Genomic DNA, 15,931 nt, shown 5'->3' on the forward strand with positions numbered 1-15,931 from the left:
AAAAAGTAAACCTAAGATTTACACAGTAAAAATAAAAAAAAGTTCACACAACACCGTTGGCAACTATCCATGTAATCGGTTCTTAATTGTGATTCCACCAAGGTGCAACCAGAGTTTTTTTTTTTTTGCCACCTAATCTTTGCCATATTATGGATTTGAGAGATGTTTGAATGTACAACTTTATTGACAGGGGAAGTGGGTGACCGTTTTTCCTGACCGGGGAACACACGTGTTTTTCCGCTGAAGCTGAAGGTTACGTTGAGTACGGGTCGTGCCAGTTGGTGAGCCGCTGACAGTCAAGTATATCCAGCTTAATTGTTTGCGGGTATTGTGGGTGAACGCATATGCAATCAGTTTTATTTTTTAATTGAAAACATTTACAGTTTATATCTTTTAATTAAAAACAAAACAAGCAACAACAACAGCAAAAAAAGAGTACCCCAGACAGTATTTCGTTATGTATTTTTGCTTCATAGACATATTTTGTTTCGTCTAATGGCCATAGCCCTTTTATTTGCATAGTAATGTCCAAACTACCTCACAGACATTACAATCCAACTCATTATGACAGCACCCCTATGTAAGAAGAGGGGTATTCCATCAACGTCCAATCTAGGCTTTTTTTATTTTTATTTTTTTATACATCCCGCGACATTTATAAAAATATCCAGCCTTATTTGTATAATATAATGCATTTTATTTGGATCAAAATAAACCTGGATTTTCCTTTAGCGACGTTGATGGAATACCCCCCAGGGGTAAAGGTCACGGTCATCTCAGTCAAACGAATGAACTTGAACTTGCTTGAAGTATTATTATTATTATTATTATTATTATAATTATAATTAATATTATTATACAATGCATACAACATAAATGCATTATTAATAATTATATTAATATTATTAACAACGCAAACCCGAAACGACGCTGTTCTGATCTTGAACTTCCCTTTTGCGATTTTGAACTCGGGAGAGAAAGTCCGTTGACGACATCTCGCGGACAGTTTTACATTTTTACCAAGTCGTGAATCAACGTTTCAACGTTTTAATCATTTGTTTCACGGCAAATGGTGGTTAATATACCAGTAAACGTCGAAGTAAAACGTAACCGTATCGAACAAGCAGCATTTAGTCCGAGTGAAAGGTAAGTGTGTGCGGAGTTAGCTTCGATGGCTAATTCTTCCCTCAGGACCGTGTCCACTCTCCCAGCTGAAGCGAGGCTGCTAGCCTGCTGTCAATCATTGTTAAACTATGGCGTTTCACCAATGCGTGAGATAAAAACAAATGAGGGCCTTTGGTTGAGTTAGTTAGCCAATGCTTTGGTTGAGTTAGTTAGCCAATGCTTTGGTTGAGTTAGTTAGCCAATGCTTTGGTTGAGTTAGTTAGCCAAGGCCCGGTTGAGATAGACGAGGCCACCGTGGTATGATTTGCGTGGTTGCAACTCAAGTGTCGGTGCCGGACAGTTTAGCCAGCTAGCTCCTTACTCGTGATGGGAACCGCTCGCATTAGCTATGCATTTTACCCCCTCACTTTCTCACATTATTTCCATCATCTCCCCCCCCCCCCCCACACACACACACACATCGTTGTAACCCCACCACCCTCTTTCTCCTCTGTTCCCTTTCTCAGTGTGACAGGTGAGGATGTGGCACCTGCCTGACCATGAGCCCAGACTCAGCGTGCTGGAGAAGGATGGCTCTTATTCACCTGGTCACAAGCGTTCGGTTAGAGCGGCCCTTAGAAAGGTGAGTGTCAAAATATCATTGTGTTACTTACTTTACTCTGTGTCTGTCTCAGGAAAGCAAAGGATACAAGTGAGATAAAATACATAATTGTAACAATAAAACTGCAGAAAAGAGGGAATTGTTCTTTGAATACTATCTATAGTCTCGATGGACCAATTCAGACTCAGACTAATTTTTTTTTCTAAACATGAGGTCAGTGATTGGCTGATGTCCCTTTGATATGTATGATACAGCAAATGGGGGTGGGGGGGGGGGAACAGAGCCAAATTTCTCTACAGTGAGTTGTCATTGGCACTGCTGGCACATGTAACGATGCTGGCACATGTAACGATGGTTCATCTCAAGGGGTTTTTCCTAATAAAATAAATGTACAATGTAAACAAAATATCTGCACTGGATGGTATTTCCTTGAGTTTTACATCCGTTTTATATATGCTGCAGAAATATTGGCAAAATATATTGCTCTTAGAATCTAAAAGTTCTTACCGTACATTATTCATCAGAATCGGACAGGATTCGTACAGATATATTGGAGATAACATTAGACAATTGCTAGAAACAATAGAACACGATGAGAATGTAGGGAAACCGGATATAATGTTTATAGCAGACTTTGAGAAATTCTTTGATTAAAGTATGTCTAGAATTCATTTATAAATGTCTTGTTATGCCTGGAATTTCTCAACTTAGAACCTCTCATAAAATGGGTTAAAGCCATGTACTGTATGTCCATCGATAAATAGAAATCAATATGTTCACAAATATGTGCTCTCCTTGCAGGATGGTGCTGAAACCATGCAGAGCCAAATCATCCATTCTGAGGTCCACCCTAACCCCTCCTCTGCTCTCCCCAATGGGGTCCATGAACCAGAGACCCTCACCGATATCTACTCGTAAGTAGAGAACGCGCTCCCTTCCGCCATCAAGTCTGCCCCCACTCTGGACTCCTTTAAAGCCAAGTTAAAATCCCACCTCTTCGTCAATGATGTTCCCTAAGTCTACTCCCTATTTGTTGTAAATTGTATCCCTTGAGATGTTCGTTTAAGTCGTCTGTGTCTGTTTGCTTTCTGTGTTCCTTGTCCTTGTCCTTGTCTTTATCTGTTCCTTTACCCGGGCTGCGCCCCGGGCCGATGTAAAAGTTGGATGGGGGGCGCATTATAAATAAAATTAACATAACATAACATAACATAACCCCTCCGCCTGAACCCTTCACGTCCCCTCCATCACACCCCCAGCCACCCTCCCTCAACCCCCCCTCCCCAAACCTCACTTCTGCCACCCATCCTACCCTACTCCTGCCCCTGCCCCCTGTAGAAGAATCTGATGAGCTTTTGGATGACGACCTGTTAAATGATGTGATATATGAATAATAATATACCTCTTACGGTCCTGGATACGAACTGTGACCGACGTCGTCTCCTCGTCGGTTAGTGCACCCGATTGCACAGCAACTATCCAGCATTTTGTCAAACAACTAATTAAAAACCTGATAAAATAGCTGGCAGGCAGCGGAAGAAAGTTTTGTTTTGCCTAAGATTTCAAAGACTTTCAAAGATAAGCACAGCTAGTCAATTAATTTATCAGCATGTCAAATTATGACTAACTTTATCAGGATCATGACTATGAGATGGTTCGGGATAGTGGGGGATCAGCTTTCTACCAAACACTGATAAGAGATAATTAATTTGTTCTCTTTTTACACCCTCATAGGAGTTCTGTAATGACCAGGACACAGCACAGGAAGATGGACCACCATCCACCAGGGGTCGTCCATCCCACGGACAAGACTGAGACAGCAGGCCTAGTCTTTACACCCAGATCTCCCGCTGCTCAAAGACCATGCCTGGCCTCCACCCCTGATAAAACTCTCTCCTCTCCTCCAGAGCCTGCTGAGGGTCACAAGGGGGGTGTGACCCCTGAAGTATCCGGGTGTAGTTCCGCCCCCGCCCCCACCGCATTCAGCCACAACCAAAACCACATGGTGTGTCTGCCTCTCGTCTCGAACGATCTGAAGCTGTTGTGGGCGCGCTCAGAGCAGACCCAGGAGCTGGAGGGCACAGAGAAGCTGGTGGAGGCCTTCAACGTGTTCCCCTACCCGACCCTGACGGAGACTGTCACGCTCGCCCATAAATGCTCCCTGCCCCCCGACCAGGTCCGAGTGTGGTTCATGGTCCGGAGGCTCCGCTTCGGCATCAGCTGGGACTGCAAGGAGATAAGCGAGGTGCGCAGCAAATTCGCAATCGGTGGTGGAGGGGAAGGGAAAGGAGGCAGAAAGGGAGGTGGTGGTGGAGGGGAAGGGAAAGGAGGCAGAAAGGGAGGTGGTGGTGGAGGGGAAGGGAAAGGAGGCAGAAAGGGAGGTGGTGGCGAAGGAAAAGATGCTGGAGGGGGGGCGAGTTGTCCTCAGGAGGGAGGATGTCAACAATAACAACAAGCACAAACGGGTCACCTGTCTCCACCCAGGTTAGCCTGGCGTCTGGGTCTTCACGTGTTCCTTGCAAGCGCTGTAAATGTCAGCCCACTTGTTGCTTTCTTTTCTCAAACAGCACAGACACAACAAACCAGGAGCCCCCAGAAGCCCCAGAGCACAGTAGCAGCACCCCCTTCTGGGCTCAACAGACCCAATAACCTCATTATTATCATAAAAAACAACGGTTACTGTTTCTGTCTAGAGCAGTGGTTCTCAAACCTCTCCTCGGGGACCACCAGCCGTTCCACATATTTGATCTGTTCCTCCACCAGCACACCTGATTCAACTAATCAAGTACAAACCATAATTGCTTTGTACTTGATTAGTTGAATCAGGTGTGCTGGTGGTGGAACAGATCAAATATGTGGAACGGCTGGTGGTCCCCGAGGAGAGTTTTTTTCTGGGGTCCCATGTCATCACTGAGCACATTTTGAACACTGCTTTCTCACTCCCAGATTATCCACCTTGTTCTATCATTTTACTTTAGCTCTTTCTTAAGATCGTTAATCGTCTTCTTTTAACACATCTATACAATTCATTGTTTCAGGTTATCTCATCGCCATGGTGTCTGAAAGCCATATACAGTATGGACATGTCACTTTGTAGATATTACGGTCTTTATACCCACATTATAGCAGGTTTTAATTTAGTTATATTGAATTTAATCAGAATGACCAGTGTATAGGAGATGTTATTTTCTAAATTTACATTTTGCAATTGAATAATTTACGTTTTGGATATGCATATTTCCAGGGTCAGTTTCTCTGTTATTCTCACATGGACCAAATATTGACACAAGAAGGAAAATGATGAATGCTACTGCTAACAGAAAACAGTCTACACTGTTTGTAGAGGGGAAACTATACTACTTCTAGTACATGTTTTGTGCAGTTTAAGACTCATTTGTTCATGTTTTGTTTCAGTCTTACCAATAAAGAGCATTCCATATGATGTGTTTGTGTCGGTTTTGTACTTTTGTACAGAAAAATCTGAATTCATATGCAGTGGATGTAGTGGAAATTGCGGTAATACTACAATGATGACAAGATTAACATGGTAATGTCATGTTCTTCATCTACTCAAGTCTTGGTACAATGAGATGTGTTTGATGGCTAAAACCTGACAGCAGGTGGAGTCAAAGAGACATCTTCTGCCCCTCAGCACTGCGTCTCCTAAAGACACCCGCTTTCCCCTCTACTGTGTCCCTAAAAACGTATATTGCCCCCCTTGTACTGTTTCTCTGTTTCTCCAGTGTAAAAAAAAAAAAAAAAGTTTAGAAGAAGGTGATAGGAGAAGGTTTTTCCTTCTATCAATGGCCTCGGGCCTGAGCTGGATTACTCTTCCTGCTACGACTGGTGGATTGATGATTCACTTGCTTAGTATTCAAATGTATTGATTGTAAGTCGCTTTGGAATGAGGCGTCTGCTAAATGCCAAAAATGTAAAAAAAAAAAAAAGAGATTGCTAGCATTCAAAGCTGAATCTATCCAGTCAATATGAATATGACTTCTACTAATTACAAACTCATGGCTATAGACCTAACATCAATTAGACAGATAGATAGATAGATAGACTTTATTTGTCATTGCTACAGTACAGGTACCAAACAACGAAATTTAGGAGGGGAGGCTCCCCTGGTGTTTAGAAAGGAAAAAGAAACAAATTTTAGAAAAAGCATAGATGCATAAAATCACAAGAAGGTAAGGAGCTGGTTTACATCAATAGAGGCTATGTACACAATCCACTGTACTATACTGCACAGATAGTCAACTAGGGTTGTCATATTTCACAAGAAAGTATTTTTTCACATTATTTTAAAGTGTCACAGTTTGCAGGCTTGAAAATGTACATGTTTGTGCCTCAGCACTAGCTGCCATACAATCCGTCCGGACTGTCCTGGGCCCAGAACTTAGGCCTTTGCTGTGTTCAGGGCCTTGACGGCCCTGTGGTAGAAGCTGTCCTTCAGTCTGTTTGTCTTAGCGGCCGGGGTCCTGTACCTCCTGTTCGAGGGCAGCTTGACAAAGTGTTCGTGCCCAGGGTGGGTCGGGTCCTTGGAGATCTTGGAGGCCCTCCTGAGACAGCGTGTTTTGTACAGCTCCTCCAGAGAGGGGAGGGGGGCGCCGGTGATCTTCTGTGCTGTTCTCACGACTCTCTGTAGCTCGCTTCTCTCCGCTGCCGTGCAGCTGTGGAACCAGTTGGAGATGCCGAAGGTGAGGATGCTCTCCACTGCGCCGTGGTAGAAGGCCACCAGCATCTCCTTCTTGCTGTGTTGTTTCTTGAGGCATCTCAGGGTGTATAGCCGCTGTTGTGCCCTCTTGATGGTGCCTTTAGTGTTGTCCTTCCAGGCCAGGTCATCCCGCATGTTGTGTCCCAGGAATCGGAGGTTTGAGACTATCTCCACGCTCTCTCCGTCGATGAGCAGGGGCAGGATCTCGGACTTTTTCCTCCTGAAGTCTACGATGAATTCCTGGGTCTTTGACTTGTTTAGCAGCAGGTTGTTAACCTTGCACAGCTTGCTCAATTGCTCTACCTCATCCCTGTACGCCGCCTCGTCCCCCCCCGAGATACATCCCACCACGGTGGTGTCGTCTGCAAACTTTACGATGTAGTTGCTGGGGTGGATGGGGGTGAAGTCGTGGGTGTAGAGGTTGTAGAGGATGGGGCTTAGCACGCAGCCCTGGGGTGACCCAGTGCTGAGGCTGAGGGCTGTGGAGGTGTGGGGGCCCACCCGCACCCTCTGGGGGCGGTCGGTCAGGAAGTCCTTGATCCACGCACATAAACATAGGTATTTCTCTTTATACCTTCACTCCAACTAACTTGGAATCATTGATTAATGAAGATAGATTCCTGTGGAGTTGGGATAAATTCCTTTAAAATTCCTTTAGAGTTCAATTTGGACAAAGGAAGGAAAGCTAAACATGTTCCTGAATTGACTGGAATGTATTAAACTAAATGACTTTATGGGTGGGTCAATTGTACCCAATGACCCAGTGGGTCAATTGTACCCAATGACCCAGTGGATCAATTGTACTAGGCATTCGAAGTGGCAGCAAACATTCAATATTATGTCTACATTTAGTGAATTTGAACCTAACCCTACAGCATAGGCCATAGAGACATGCTACAAAACATCCCGTCACTGTACCAACTTCTCACAGTAAACAGTTCTCCCTCTCTTTGGAATCATCACTTTCTTTTCTTTGTTTTTAATCAATAAACTATTTTTGTATAGGCCTATATAATATGTTCAATGACAACAAAAGCACATACAACAATCAATCAACCAACCAGTCAATCAATCTAGGGTGACAATCTGAAATTAGTGATTATTAGATATTATTTATTAATTTACAGTTAAACCCACAGATAATGTTGATCTTTCACACAATGTGGGAATGACTAAATAGTCTTGTTAAGGTTGAGGTGGTGGGCTGACATCCAAGCAGAGATGTCTGACTGCAAGACACAAAGAGATAGGTGGTGTTGCCACCTGTGAATCAGAGGTGGTAGGAGAAACCAGATCAGCGGTTCGAGCCTCGGCTGGCCACATGTCGAAGTGTCCTTGGGCAAGACACTGAACCCCAAAATTGCTCCCAGTGAGCGGGCCAGCGCCTTGCATGGCAGCTTGTCGCCATTGGTGTGTGAATGTGTGTGTGAATGGGTGAATGAGAGGCTGTGGTAAAGCGCTTTGGAGCAGCTCTGGAGGAGCAAAAAAGGCGCTATATAAGTGCAGTCCATATGAAATTACAGAGACAAGAGATATGGTATAAACTAGAGCAAGAACAGTAAGGGCCTTAGGACAGAGCCCTGGGGGACCCTAGTGGTGAGGGCGTTCCTCTCCCTGTCACCTGGTAAGAGCGATCAGCCAGGTATGCTGCAAGCCAGGAGAGTGCAGAGCCAGAGATGCCCAGATCAGAGAGGGAGGAGAGGAGGGTCAGGTGGTCTTCTGTGTCCAATGCTGCAGACAGGTCCAGAAGAAGAGAGAACAGAGAAGAGGGAGGAAGCTCGAGCAGAGTGGAGGGCCTCCGAGACGGCAAGGTGGCTTTGTAAATCTAGTCAACATAACATTTTAGACAAGCTGGTTAGCTTACTTAACACCCATTAAACAAGATATCTGAAATGACAAATGATCAGCCATCTGCACATTAGCAGAAGATGCTAGTTAAATTAGCCTACAGGCATGTCACTTCCAGCCCTCAGCTGCATCCTGGCTGCCTTCAGCCCCTACCTGTCAAGAGCTTTATCCTCCCCCTCACACCTTCCTAACCAGATCCACCCACTCAATCTCCAGGCTGTTGGGCCCCAGACACTGCTTAAGCTGGTAGGACTCCTCTACTCTGGAAGTTGTAGAGAGGCAGGAGTGCAGACGGATGAGTCAGAGGATGGAGAGATGGAGAGGAGGAGTCCAGACACCGGGGTGCAGACCGTGATGGAGGGAAGGAGGGACGGAGAGACTTGTATGGACATGCAGACACACGTGGACACGGGGACACAGACTGTGAGATCTGATGAACACACTGATACTCCGTTCCTCAGCTGTGTCCCTGCCCCACCCTCATTGGCTCTCACAACTTCACCCCCACAGAACACAGCCTATCCAGCAGCCCCCTCCCTGAGGCCCCAAAACATCAACCCTCTTCCCCTTCCCAGCCCTTCAATACCCAGTGGGGTTGATGGAGGCACCAGGACGAGGGAGAGCATCTGCAAGAAGAAAAAGAAGGATTTGATGATAAAGCAGGAACTGTCAGGGGATAGAGAGACCCTGAAGCCTGATCTGCAGAGTAAGGTGTCTGAGGTGTTCAGACAGAGGGATAAGGTGGCTCCCCTCGTGAGGGATAAAGGAGTGAAACCCTCCCAAAGAGCAGAGAGTCAAGGGAATATGCCAAGACAGCGTGAAAAAAAGCATTATCATGAAGACACCAACACCTGCCAAAAAGCTAAATCATCCAGCCTCAATACTCTGGCTACGGTAGCTGGGCTGGTCACCATGGAACCCCCAAAACGGAAACGAGGAAGACCTCGGAAGATAAGTCCAGAAGACAACGTTTTCCCTGTCTATTCAGTTCCCTCAAGCAAAGGCCACGACGGGGAAACTGTCACTAATAAGAGGAGAAGAGAGGAGTCAGGAGAAGAGAGGGAAACGTCAAAGAGAGAGTACAGGAAGTCGTTAAGGCTCAGGGAGAGACTTGTTGAAGAGGAGGGAATGAAGAAGAGTGTTGTGGAGGACAAACCTGAGTCAAGTCTTCAGAAAACTTCCCCCGTTTTCAGAGAGGAGCCAGTTCACTCAGGATGTTGTAGCAATTTGATTGGACGCAGTCCAGAACCCCAGCCCTTTGGTTTAAAACAGACCTCAAGTCTAGAGAGAACTGAGGGAACTCCAGCGAACAAAGACAAAGTGAGAAACCCAGCAAACAAGTTGACGCCCTCAAAGCGGACGCCCGTGGTTACTCTGAAGAAGTTCCAAGAAATCCTGAAGCAGAAAAGCACAGAGAACAAACAGACAAGTGAAACAGAAAGAGAGAAACAACGTGAAGCGAAATTGGTGGAACCAACTGAAAAAGACAACAGTGGTAAAGAATCTATGAAGGTGATGGACAAAGGCACTATCCAGTCTCTAGAAAGCTACGCAATTGAACAAGAGGTGACGGAAAGAGTGGCGGTCGAGATGGACATTTCCAGTGAAGAGATGGGCGTGGACAGTGGGGTCCATCAGACGCTGGTTTATGCAGCCAAAAAGCATGTGAGCGCAGGAGAAGAAGAGGAGGTTGATGTGGGTGTAGAAGAGGAAGTCAGTCTGGGGATAGATAAAAGATGGGAGGAGTGTCCTGATTCAGGTAGGCCTAAATATATTTGCAATAAATTCAGTGTGTGTTGTTAATGTTGTTATAATATGATAATGTATAGATATGATAGATAGATATGATGTATAGATATGATAGATCACAAAAATGCCGGTCGAGAGAGGACCCTGGCATTGCTTGTTCGCCGCATCTCCGCCCGAAATCTAGGTGTAATTGCAGTATACAGAGTAGATTGTCCTACAAAGACACTTTAGATTTAGTAATCTAAAAATTAATTAGACCCCTATACTTTCCCCTTTTTAATTAATTAGACCCCTATACTTTCCCCTTTATTTTCTTTGTTTCTTTTTATTTTACTACTCAATCTTTTCCGTTTGTAAAGCGTCTTTGAGTGTCTAGAAAAGCACTATATAAGTCTAATGTATTATTATTAACGTTAAAATACAACAAATAATGTAGTGTATACAGTACTCTGCATAATTAAGGGACAGTGAAGCATTTTGTGTACATGTTTCACCATTCAGAAATTACATCTCTTGTATACATGGTCCCTCTATGTCGAAATTAAAAGTAATGGGACAGATTTCCAAATTAAGCACTCATGTTTTAGTATTTGGTCGACAGTCCTTTGCATACAAAAAGTGTTTGAAATCTGTTCGTGACCCATTGATCCCACCAGACACTGGGTACATTAGCTGGTGATGTTCTGCCAGTCCTGTACTGCAGAACAGAAAATAGTTTTTTACTGTGTAGCTGGAAGATTTTATCATTTTATATTGACCTATTTTCACACATATCTTCAACATATGGTCAGACAGTAATAGAAGTGAACATTACAAGGGATGTTTGTAAACTAATAGTATAACATTAGTACTGTACAGAACACATCGCAACCTCCTGTAATTTCTATACTGTATTTCTCTGCTTTTCTGAACAGGTTTGCAGGTGCACAGCAATGCAAGAGAATTGATGCTGCAGGGCCTCACCCATGACCACATGCACCTCCCACAAAAAAACTAAATGGAGGTCCGCCATTTGAATTTACAGACCTGTCAGGTAACTCATCCCCCTGCTCTGGGATCCAGCAAGGTCACTACCAGGTCCACTGGAAGCTGGGAGGAGGAGGAGGAGGAGGAGGAGGATGATGAGGAGGAGGAGGATGATGAGGATGATGAGGATGAGGATGTGGACATTCTAGTGTGCTCTCCTTGCTCTCCAAGATTGTTGGGGGCGGAACTTGGGGCTACTGAACTGACTGGGGAAGAAGAGGAGGAGCAAGAAGAAGAAGAAGAAGAAGATGAAGAGGAAAACGAGGTTGATGTAATTGGAGATTAGGTAGTCTAAGCACCTACCACATACTGGTAACTTTGAAACCTCAAGTATGAAAGTCAATGATACTTGTATCTACTAAGGAAGTGAATTTTGCTACAAAGCAGCATCAGCCAAGTTGCTTAACAGGCTTGTCACACTAACTACTCTTTTGTTTAATTTAATTTCATGGTTTTATCCCAATTAAGAATTCAGCCAGTCAGACTGAAATTATAAGCGCTTATAATGGTCACCTCTAGAATTAACACTACAATTTGTCAAATTACTACAGTGCTGTCTTATGTTCTATAATTGTGTTTTCTTGAGTGGTAGCCTATTAGCGTGCAAGACCTTTTGTGACAATAGAATATATGTTTGTTATTACATTTAGTGTTTAATATTTATTTTTGTTATTGGTTTGCTTATTCCCAGCAGACCTCACAACTGTGGATATGTGGGGTCCAGCTCCCCTATGTTGGCAACCACAATTAAGAATTCACTCCTACGGGATAGTGGTCATACAGTCGGTCATAGTTGTGAGGTTTGCTTGGGCCAACTAAATCTCAATTATCCCATAGATTTATGTTCTCTATTGTGTACAAGTATGCATAAACCTGTTATAGTCAGTGTTTGAAAAGTATTATTGTTATGTAATGTTCGCTCTCAATTGATTGCAATGTGAATTGTCAAACAAGAGTGAGTTTAATTTTTCCAGAGCCTGTTCCAATACCTTCCCTCTGAGGTAAAAATGTGTGTAAAAAAAGTAAACCAAAGATTTACACAGTAAAAATAAAATAAAAGTTCACACAACACCGTTGGCAACTATCCATGTAATCGGTTCTTAATTGTGATTCCACCAAGGTGCAACCAGAGTTGTTTTTTGTTGAGTCATTGTTCGGGCCCCTACCTACACTAAAAATTATAAGCTACAACTACACCAACCAGAACCTATGACCAGAAACACACGTATCCCAATGGAGTATGTTATTGGCATAAAGCACATGAAGAAAAAGCAAGTGTTAGGCCTGAACCAAGCGGTCAAATGTGGCAGAACCCCAGAACAGACGGACACAGAGACATGGGTGACAATAATGAAAAATGTATTTAATAAAGACAGACAAAATAACAAACCTACACTAACAGGGCCTACGTGGGGGGAGTGTGTGGGTGCCTGAGACGAAATGTAAGTGAGGTGTGTATTGGACAGCTACAGTATGTGTCTGGGCGCGAGTGTCTAGCGTGCAAAAACTAATGTGGTGTAGATATGTAAATGCGGAGGCTGTTGTTCAATGTGCGTGTACTGACCAGTCCAGAACTACGAGGGGGTAATCCAGGGAGAGGGGTCCGGGAGGACTAGCAAGGGGGTGAAGTCCGTCCGTGATGAAAGGGGGAGAATCCAGAGGGTGGCATGTTGAGTGAGAACGGAGGGAGGTTGGGAAGGCTGTCCGGAGATGATGGGATGGAATGGTGGAGGAGTGGGGAGTGACACTGGGATGGCAGGGGAGGAAGGTTCCTTGGATGGTGAGAGAGAAAAACAAACACAGGTAAAAATAATAAAACGGATGAGAACATATATACAGAACATAATGCTCTGCTTCAGACTGGGGGAGAGATGAGACTCTCTGCTTCAGACTGGGGGAGAGATGAGACTCTCTGCTTCAGACTGGGGGAGAGATGAGACTCTCTGCTTCAGACTGGGGGAGAGATGAGACTCTCTGCTTCAGACTGGGGGAGAGATGAGACTCTCTGCTTCAGACTGGGGGAGAGATGAGACTCTCTGCTTCAGACTGGGGGAGAGATGAGACTCTCTGCTTCAGACTGGGGGAGAGATGAGACTCTCTGCTTCAGACTGGGGGAGAGATGAGACTCTCTGCTTCAGACTGGGGGAGAGATGAGACTCTCTGCTTCAGACTGGGGGAGAGATGAGACGCTCTGCTTCAGACTGGGGGAGAGATGAGACGCTCTGCTTCAGACTGGGGGAGAGATGAGACTCTCTGCTTCAGACTGGGGGAGAGATGAGACGCTCTGCTTCAGACTGGGGGAGAGATGAGACGCTCTGCTTCAGACTGGGGGAGAGATGAGGCGGCCTCCTCCTCCTCCTCCTCTTCCTCCTCTTCCTCCTCCTCCTCCTCCTCCTCCTCTTCCTCCTCCTCCTCCTCCCGCCGGTTGTCCTCTCCGGCTGGGTTCACCACCTGTGCTTGAGATGGTGTGGTTAGACGCTGAAGCATCTACGAATGGTTGGAAAAACCCAGTAAGTTTCAGAGTTTTTCTCAGTGTCTCCCTTTCGCGTTCCACTTTTTCATTTTTCTTTGATGCGCTCCACTCTCGTAATTCCTCCTGTCCACCATGATCACGACATTGACAATCGCGCCACCAAAGATGATGCCCCTGCCCTGCGCGTGACGCGTCGATGTAAACCTCTCCATTGGCCTAAATATAGAATTAAACAAATTAAAACACCTCATTCATCAGAGCGTCCAGTAGGCCTATAGTGATAGGGGCTGTATTTCCATGCCCGCGGGGGAGGGGGGGGGCTGTATTTCCGTGCCCTGCGCTGCGACAAAACTATTTTTTCCAATTTGAACGTAATTTATGAAATCAAAATCAAAGAGCAAATATTTATTCATACATTTGGATTTATTTTGGGGCCCTATGTAGCCCGGGGCCCCTGGGCTCAAGCCCAGGGTAGCCCATGCATAAGTCCGGCCCAGCATATCTCGCATATAGCCTACAACCCTATTTCAATTAGGCTAAGACAATTACAATTATCAAGAGTAGGCTACATTCCTGTAGATTTCCCCATACCCTTACATTAATTGAGAGTGACTAGACCATGAAGTGTAATTTCATTTTGCAGGCTATTCCATGCAGATGGTGCCGCAAACATGATGGCCTACTTGACCAGCTCAACCCACACTGTCAGAACTCATAAGCATAAGGTGCAACTCAAAAAATAGAATATCGTGCAAAAGTTCATTTATTTCAGTAATTCAACTTAAAGGGTTAAACTTAAATATTATATAGACTCATTACATGCAAAGTGAGATATTTCAAGCCTTTATTTGTTATCATTTGGATGATTATGGCTTACAGCTTATGTATTATTATTATTATTTTTTACAATTTTCTCCTCTCCTCTCCTTTCCTTTCTTCTCCTCTCCTCGCCTTTCCTTTCTTCTCCCCTCTCCCCTACCATTACCTCCTCTCCTGTCCTGTCCTGTCCTTACCCCCCCCCCCCTCCCATCCTTGTTTGAAAATTGTTTTATCACATAGTTTTCATATCCAAAGCTCAAAACTCCAAATATGACCTGATATAAGAAGTCCTCTTATCCAGCTTGATAAAATCCCCAAACCAGTTGAGATGTGACGTTGCTGACTAAGTTGGCGCAGGGCCCAATGAGGGATGACATTCCATGGTGTAGAACCACCTGGTCAGATGCCCTCGCCTCCCTAGCCTCCCTAGCCTCAGTTTTCTATGTTGCCATAAGGCCAGGTGTGTTTATGCCAGACATCTAACCCCAGACACCAACGTATGGCTGGTTCAGTGCTTGATCCCAGACCCAGATCTAGAGGGGTACCCCCTTGGTAGCATAGTCAGGTACTCATCCAGTCAGGGCATGACTGGTGTATTATAATATCATAGAGAGGGAGGAGGCATCTGGTGTGGGGTTGCAGTGTGCTTCAACTTGTGGATGCCACTGCCAACATCACTTCATATGGTAGCGTTTAGAAAAACGGTTTGATTGGGATAAATGGATAGTAAGGCATTGCCTTACATTTAATAACAGTTTCCTCTGCAGTTTTGATGATGAATTATAACTTACGTGAGGAAGAAAATAGTAGTTGTACTGTAAACAACTTTTTAAAATTCAAATTCAAATTGTAACTGTCTTTAAGTTCACGAGGTCTGGCCCTCCCACATGCTCCCCAACATTAAAAAATGAGTCAATATTGGATTTTTTCTTTTTTGTAGTTATGGTAAAACTCATTTTCGGGGAGCCGCCATCTTGGAAATATGCAAAATAGGGGTCCAGACACACCAAGTTATAAATATAAGCATTCAATGTATTTCTAATGGCCAAGAAACTTAAACAAGACACCAAGTTTTTATTTGAAGCTAATTTGGTTCAAAAGTTATAGCCAAAACCTTTTTCGGAGGGCGGCCATATTGATTTGGCTGCCATGGCGACCCTGGTGGTCGTTGGCTCGGGCGCCCTGGCTAAATCATTAGAGCATACTCTGAGCTACATCTGGGCCAAATTTGGTGCTTTTGCACAAATTTGCACGAACATAGCCTCATATAGCCCTAAGGCCCGCAACTATTATTTTTATCGAACAATAAAGAAAAATACATTCTGTCAGCGAACATGTGTGCGTGCCTGTGTTCTATACATTTCCATGTTTGTAATTTAGCAGACGCCTTTATCCAAAACGACGTACATTTGTCTAAGTAAGTGAATAATCTATCCATCAGTCATCGCTATTGGCAGTCACAATCAATGCTAGAAGAAGGAAGAATTATGAGTATTTATTTATTTACAGTACAGAAACTTCTCTCTCACACAATAAATGCGAATGACTAAAAAAAAAAAGCATAAAGATTTAAAAC

This window comes from Nansenia antarctica (genome assembly GCF_963989245.1).
Source record: "Nansenia antarctica genome assembly, chromosome: 2".
NCBI classification, from domain to species: domain Eukaryota; kingdom Metazoa; phylum Chordata; class Actinopteri; order Argentiniformes; family Microstomatidae; genus Nansenia; species Nansenia antarctica.